Source organism: Apium graveolens, chromosome 6, assembly GCF_009905375.1.
Source record: "Apium graveolens cultivar Ventura chromosome 6, ASM990537v1, whole genome shotgun sequence".
Lineage (NCBI taxonomy): Eukaryota > Viridiplantae > Streptophyta > Magnoliopsida > Apiales > Apiaceae > Apium > Apium graveolens.
In genome coordinates, this window is record NC_133652.1 from 173,532,062 (window position 1) to 173,539,434 (window position 7,373).

The window sequence follows — 7,373 nt, forward strand, 5'->3', positions numbered from 1 at the left end:
GCTTCCTTATTTCCTGGCACTTCAGTATCGCTTGGAAGCATGCCAGGTTGATGATTCAGTAATGCATTAAAAATTTGCCCAAACTGATTTTCCAAGGTCTTGATAGAAACAACTTTGCTCTTGCACATGAGCCTCATCTCCTCCAATTCAGATTTTTCATTAGCTTGCGGTAACTGCTGAAGTTGAAGTTGTTGCATAGGGGCATATTGCGCTTGTTGAAAACCAGGAGGGTTATACTGCTTTGCTGTGTATGGCTGATAAGGTTATTGCACCGTATTCTGATTGTTGCTCTAGCTGAAGTTAGGATGATTGCGGTTATTGGGATGATAAGTGGCTGGGGCTTGCTGCTGTAATCTCTGAAAGTTGCTCACAAATTGAGCTGATTCGCTAGAAATATTACACTACTCAGTTTCCTGTGCCCCCGCATATAGTTTACAAACACTAGTGATTTGATTAACTCCATAATTAGCCAAAGAGTCCACTTTCATCGTCAAAGCTTGAAGTTGAGCAGCTATAGCAGTAGTTGTATCTACTTCCAAAATTCCTGCTACCTTTCCTTGCAACTTTCTTTGCGTAGGATTCTAATATTCATTAGATGCCATGAGCTCAATCAACTCATAAGCCTCATTATAGCTTTTGGCCCCTAAGGCTCCACTAGACATTGCATCGAGCATACGTCTAGACTGAGCACCCAAACTATTATAGAAACAGTTTATAATCATCCAATCAGGTATGCCATGGTATGGGCACTTCCTTAGCATCTCCTTATATCGATCCCAAGCCTCACACAGAGATTCTCCAGTTTGCTGTGCAAACTGAGTAAGAGCATTCCTGATTGCAGCAGTCTTTGCCATATGAAACAATTTAGTGAGAAACTTTTGAGCAAGATCCTCCCTTTTGGTGATAGACCCTAGCGGTAGAGAATGTAACCAACACTTTGCTTTATCCCTCATAGAGAATGGGAATAGTCGCATCTATAGCATCTTCAGTCACCCCATTGAACTTGAAAGTGTCACAGATCTCGATGAAATCCATGATGTACATATTGGGGTCTTTTATAGGAGAACCCTCAAACTGAACTGAGTTATGTATCATTTGAATCGTGCTCGACTTGATCTCAAAAATGTTAGTCGGGATGGCTGGTCTGATGATTCTCGACTGAATATCATTGATCTTAGGCTGAGAATAGTCAATAAAAGCCTTAGGAAATTCTGCTTGATCTCCCATCACTACTAAAGCTGGTTCCTCGACTTTCTCTTCTTCTTCTACTTTCTCTTTATCCTCAAAAACTTCCCTTCGAATCACTACAGCTTCCTCCTCGGCTTGATCCATAGTTCTCTTACGATAATGTAAGGATTAGTAGTGTGTGTTATGTCCATATAGTTCAAATAGATTCATATTGCATGTTCAGTTGTAGTTTATTCATATTTTTGCATGTTGCATGATTGTTCATTTAGGACATATTTGTTTACATTTTTGTTCGTGTTATTATGTGAGTCCATATAGTTGCATTTGTATGCATATAATGTGATCCCTTAGGTTGAGCTATTTCTGATTGATTGGGTGATGTTGATGTGAGTGTAGTGATGACGAATAAAGGGATGTTTAAGTCCTAATGAATTGATTTGCATGCCAGAAACAAATATTTTCACAAAGTCTCAAAAACTTGTTAGGGCAAAAACACGTGCAAAAATTCACGGAAGTATACGCGTTCGCAAGTAGTATAAGATTTAAATCAGATTCGTTCCCATAGAGATTAGTTTAGATTAAGTTCAATTTATGCACCTATGCAACAATGTATGGTTTTCACTCAATGATAAGGCAAATAACAAATTGGATTTTGATTAAACTAAGAGATTATACTAAATATCATTAACTAAAAGAATTGAGGTTGAATTACTTATATGAGACAAACATGGGATCCTAACTTCATTACTATTTCATTCAAAGTCATTATTCTTAACCTTAGCATGTAATGGTGATGATAACTAATCAGATAACACGAAACTAGTAAATGCCAACTTTCATTGTACGGATACCCTACTACCAGACATCCACAAAAGAGATAGAAGCGGAATAAACACCAATTATGTTGAGACCCTATATGTCTATAGAATTTGACAACATAAAGATTTAATGCACAAGTTATATATCTTGATTATATAGGACAAGTAAGATGGTTAAAATTACCTACGAATCATGCATAACAATAACAAATGAACCTATGCTAGCATGGCAAATTCTAAATATGTATATTCACTTTCGCTTCAATAGAAATTAACACGCTATATTATATGTTAGCTACGTACATAAGATGAATAAGTACAACCAATACTAGGATATCAATCAATCACCACACACCAAGATATTGAAACAAATTACTATAGAAATCCATAAGTAAATCCGTTAGAACCCCACGATAACGATTAGTTTATAATCGAACTCATCTTCACCATGGGTTCCAATAAAAACATGACATAAAACAATATAAGAGTACTAGGGTTTAAAGACAAATTGAAAATAAGCATCCAAGTATCAACTATATTAAAGAAAACAAAAGTCTTCTTCTCCGTAGCTTTCTCGTGCTCTCTAGGTCTTCTTATTGCTCTCCCAGGTCTCCTTGGTGTTAAAAACGTCTTTTTATTGATATATATTGGCTCCAGGATGACAAGGACCCCTAATACCTTCAATTTATACTAAAATAAGGATTCTGGGGAAAAATCGGGGCGGGGCGGCCGCGCTGTTTTGGCAGAAAGTCAGCGCGGGCGCGTTGGTTTCTGGGGCGGCCGCGCCTGACTTCTGTACTTTTTTGCTGATTCTTCTTTTGGCCATATCTTGAGTTCTACTCGTCAGAATTAGGCGATTAAACTGCCCACACAAAGCTAATGAGATTCTCTATAACTTGAGAATGGCCTAAGCTTCCAATTCTGATCTCTTTTCATCATATTTCATTGAATATATCCTTTTTTCATTTAACTGATGCCTAAAATGTAATAACATAAAAACACATCAAAAATACCAACAACTTGAGTCCAAAACCAACTTAAGCTTGTAATGAAGCATTACTAGTAGATATAAAATCCACTTATCACACTCCGAAACTTGAATCAATGCTTGTCCTCAAGCATAAACAGACTCAAAACTATAAAATAAACCTAATGCATGAATGCAATTACGTGAATGCAACTAATGACAATGCAATCGATCCCCTCAGAATAACCATAACCAAATAACAAGCTAATGCCTTTTTGAATGCAATAACTTTTAACAGAGTTCGAATAAATCTCACAAACCAACTCACAGACCAGAAACATGCGTGTGTGGATGCTTAACATATATACTTTCGACACTAGATCAATAACTATAACTTATCTTTCATCAAAACAATCACAAGTTTATAACTAGAATAGACGTTAAGTGCATAATGACTCACAACACCTCCTTTTTATTAGAGTTATACAAGGATTCATTTTATTATTGAACACATAACAAAGATGCTTGTTTGACCGTGCAATGAATGAGGTCCCAAAAGACTTATGCAATAATACCCATGTAGCGAGCGTTACGTTAGCGGATCCCAGACTATCAAAGCCTCAGGTCACTAGGCACAAAGTCCCCTAGAACTTAGTAACTCGAGTATTAAAGAGCTCACTCTTGATCAATTATGCATAAACACAAACTTTTGTTTCTTTTCTTTCATTTTTCCCTTTTTCCCTTTTTCCCTTTTTTTATTTTTTTTCAACAATTTCTGAATAAGTGTGTTTCACTCCATCTCATTAAACCCTAGACTAATCATAAATTATGAGCCAGCTACTAGCCATTTGACGCCTAGCCTTACAACAACTAGCAATGAAATCCAAGTTTTTCTCCAGTTTTAAAAATTCAGTGTTCTTTTTTGTCATTACGAGAATACCAAAAATTCTAAATATAACCAAGTGATTAAATCTCAACAAATAACAAATATGATCATGATCTAGCTCAAAAGCAATCCTATAAGACTTTGTGAATTTTTTTCCTTGCATGCAAATCGATTCATTATATTTAAACAACCCTCTATTCGGCATCACCACACTCAAATCAACATTAACTTATAAATCAAAAATAGCTCAACCTAAGGGATCATGTTATATGCATGCAAATGCAACTATATCAACTCACATAAAAACATAAATAAACATGCCCTATATGAACAATCATGCAAAAATATTAATGAAAAATAACTAAACATGCAACATGAATCTATATGAATCTATATGGACACACACAAACTAATCCTGACATTATCACCCCCAATTTTAAAATTTTCAATGTCCTCATTGAAGGTAATATAAGGATTTCAGGCATACCTAGTTAGCGGAAGGATCACCCTCTTCGGGTGGACGATCAAGTGGCCAATCAACCTCGACACCAGTGTCTTAGAAAACAGTATCGAGAGCGTGTGTCAAATCTTCAGCAAACCGTCGGTGGATATCATGCATGACCTCAATACGCCGAATCAACCTTCTATACTGCGCATCACCAAGACCAAACCTATCAACTGTCTGCGGTGCACGAGAAGAACCCTCTATAGGCACGGGAAGATCCGTCCAGCTACTCTCTACATCATCAAAAATATATCCCAACCCCTTATCATGAGGTGTACCTAAGAATGAATAACTCAAGTGATCTGGAAGTCGGTTGAACTTAAATGTGGGAGCTTCTTCAATAGATGGTTCAAAATGCTTCTGATAAATTTTCAGCTCTGCTAACCCAAGAGAATCGAATGGCATATCCAACTTCCTCTTCCATGGAGGTGCATTCAAAACCTGCATTTGCTCTGCTCCTTTTTCATCTTTAATACCTAATTCTCTTATTAAGGATCTCTCTAAGGTATCCGACTTTGGCAATTGCTCAGGCTCTGAATTCATGACAGAGTCGACCCACTCTACTTTAAAGCACTCCTCTTTAGCTGTGGGTAACTTTATTGCCTTGAACACATTAAAAGTGACCTTTTGATCGTGAACCTTCATCGTAAGCTCTCCTTTTTGCACATCGATCATAGTTCGGCCAGTAGCTAAGAATGGTCTCCCCAAGATAATGGGAATCTTCTTATCTTCCTAGAAATCAAGAATTACAAAGTCAGCAGGGAATATGAGTTTATCCACCTTAACCAAGACATCCTCTATTATCCTTCACCGATAAGAGATGAAACGATCAGCTAGCTGCAATGACATGTATGTTGGTTTCGGATCAGGCATACCAAGCTTCTTGAAGATAGAAAAGGGCATCAGATTAATGCTAGCTTCCTTGCACTATTAGAAACTTGTCTTTCTGAAGCTTCCATTATAGCTAGCGATGGAACGATCAGCTAGCTGCAATGACATGTATGTTGGTTTCGGATCAGGTAGACCAAGCTTCTTGAAAATAGACAAGGGCATCAGATTAATGCTAGCTCCCAAATCACATAAACACTTGTCCAAAGACAAGTTTCTAATAGTGCAAGGAATAGTGAAGCTTCCAAGATCTTTAAGCTTTGGAGGCAACTTTTGTTGCAGCACAGCACTGCATTCCTCCATAAGAGCAACTGTCTCTAAGTCATCGAGCTTCACTTTCTGAAAGAGAATATCTTTCATAAACCTCACATAGCTAGGCATCTGTTCAAGAGCTTCAGCAAAAGGTATGTTGATATGAAATTTCTTGAACACCTCTAGAAACTTAGCAAATTGCTTATCTAACTTCTGCTTCTGTGGCCTTTTAGGAAAATGAGGTGGAGGATAGACCTGTTTCTCCCCTGTATTACCCTCACGAGGAGTATGTTCCACAGTTTTCTTCCTTGATTCTACTTTTGCTTCCTTCAGCACATCTTCTTCAGCCAAAACTTCAGATTCTGGAACTTGAGATTATTCAGAGCTTGTAACATTCCCAGACCTCAATGTAATTGCCTTAACCTGCTCTTCTGCTTCCCTCTTGCCTGGAACTTCTGTATCATTAGAAAGCATTCCTATTAGTCGATGCAATAAGGCGTTAGCAATTTGTCCTATCTGGTTCTCCAGAGTCTTGATAGAAATAGCCTAGCTTTGGCATATAAGAGCCTAGTTTTTGCACATAAGCCTCAACTCCTCCAATTCAGATTTTTCAGTTGAAGATTGACCTGCATCATGTGTTTGTTGTTGAAGTTAGAGTTGCTGTCTTGATGTAAATTGTTCCTAAAAACTAGGAGGGTTGAATTATTTTTCTCCAAATTGCTGGAACGGCTGTTGCATCGCATTCTGATTGTTACTCTATCTGAAGTTAGGATGATTCCAGTTGTCAGGATGATATGTTTCTGGAACTAGTTGCTGCGATCTCTGAAAGTTGCTCATAAACAGAGCTGATTCACTAGATATAGCGCATTGCTCCGTCACAGGCGAACCTGCACACAGCTCACAAATACTGGTTATCTGATTAACACCATAGTTAGCCATATAATCGATATTCATAGTCAATGCCTTTAGTTGAGCAGTGATAGCCGTAGCTATATCCACTTCAAGAACTCCTGCTACCTTGCCCTGTGACAATCTCTGGATTGGATACTGATATTCATTAGCATCCATCAGTTCAATTAGATCATAAGCTTCCTCATAGCTCTTTTCTCATAACGCTCCACCTGATGCTGCATCGAGCATGGGTCTTGACTATGCTCCCAATCCGTTATCGAAGCAATTGATGATCATCCAATCAGGCATTCCATGATGAGGACATTTCCTAAGCATCTCCTTGTAGCAGTCCCAAGCCTCACATAGAAATTCTCCTGATTTCTGTGCAAATTGAGTAAGAGCATTTCTGATTGCAGTTGTCTTCACCATAGAGAAGAATTTAGTAAGAAACTTCTGAGCAAGATCCTCCCAAGTGGTAATAGAACTTGCTGGTAGAGAATGTAACCGGCACTTAGCTTTATCCCTTAGAGAGAATGGGAAAAGTCTCAGCTTTATAGCATCTTTAGAAACACCATTGAACCTAAAGGTATTGCAGATCTCAATGAAATCCCTAATGTGCGTATTAGGATCTTCCGTTGGAGGACCCCCAAACTGAACTGAGTTCTGCATCATCTGAATTATTCCAGGCTTGATCTCAAAGGTATTAGCTATGATAGCTGGTCTGACAATGCTAGATTGAATGTCATTGATCTTAGGTTGAGAAAAATCCATCAAGGCTTTCCTTCGTGCTGCTGGATCTCCCATTGTAATGAGAACCTGAAACACAAAAGGTAAATCGTAAAAGTAAAAGAGTCCGAGTCAGTGAACTTTAACGACCACTAATGACAAGCACATAAACTAAAATTTAACACCGAGTCCCCGACAGTGGCGCCAAAAACTTGTTAGGGCGAAAACACGCGCTAAAACTCACACAAGTAT

General features: G+C 38.1%; 2 non-coding genes across 2 annotated transcripts; both read left to right on the plus strand.

Moving 5' to 3' along the window:
- Positions 1–732: 732 nt before the first annotated feature.
- Positions 733–839, plus strand: LOC141670061 (small nucleolar RNA R71). The gene has a single exon (XR_012554310.1). It is a non-coding gene; the product is annotated as a small nucleolar RNA R71 (small nucleolar RNA).
- Positions 840–6,702: 5,863 nt separating this feature from the next.
- Positions 6,703–6,809, plus strand: LOC141670119 (small nucleolar RNA R71). The gene has a single exon (XR_012554365.1). It is a non-coding gene; the product is annotated as a small nucleolar RNA R71 (small nucleolar RNA).
- Positions 6,810–7,373: the final 564 nt, after the last annotated feature.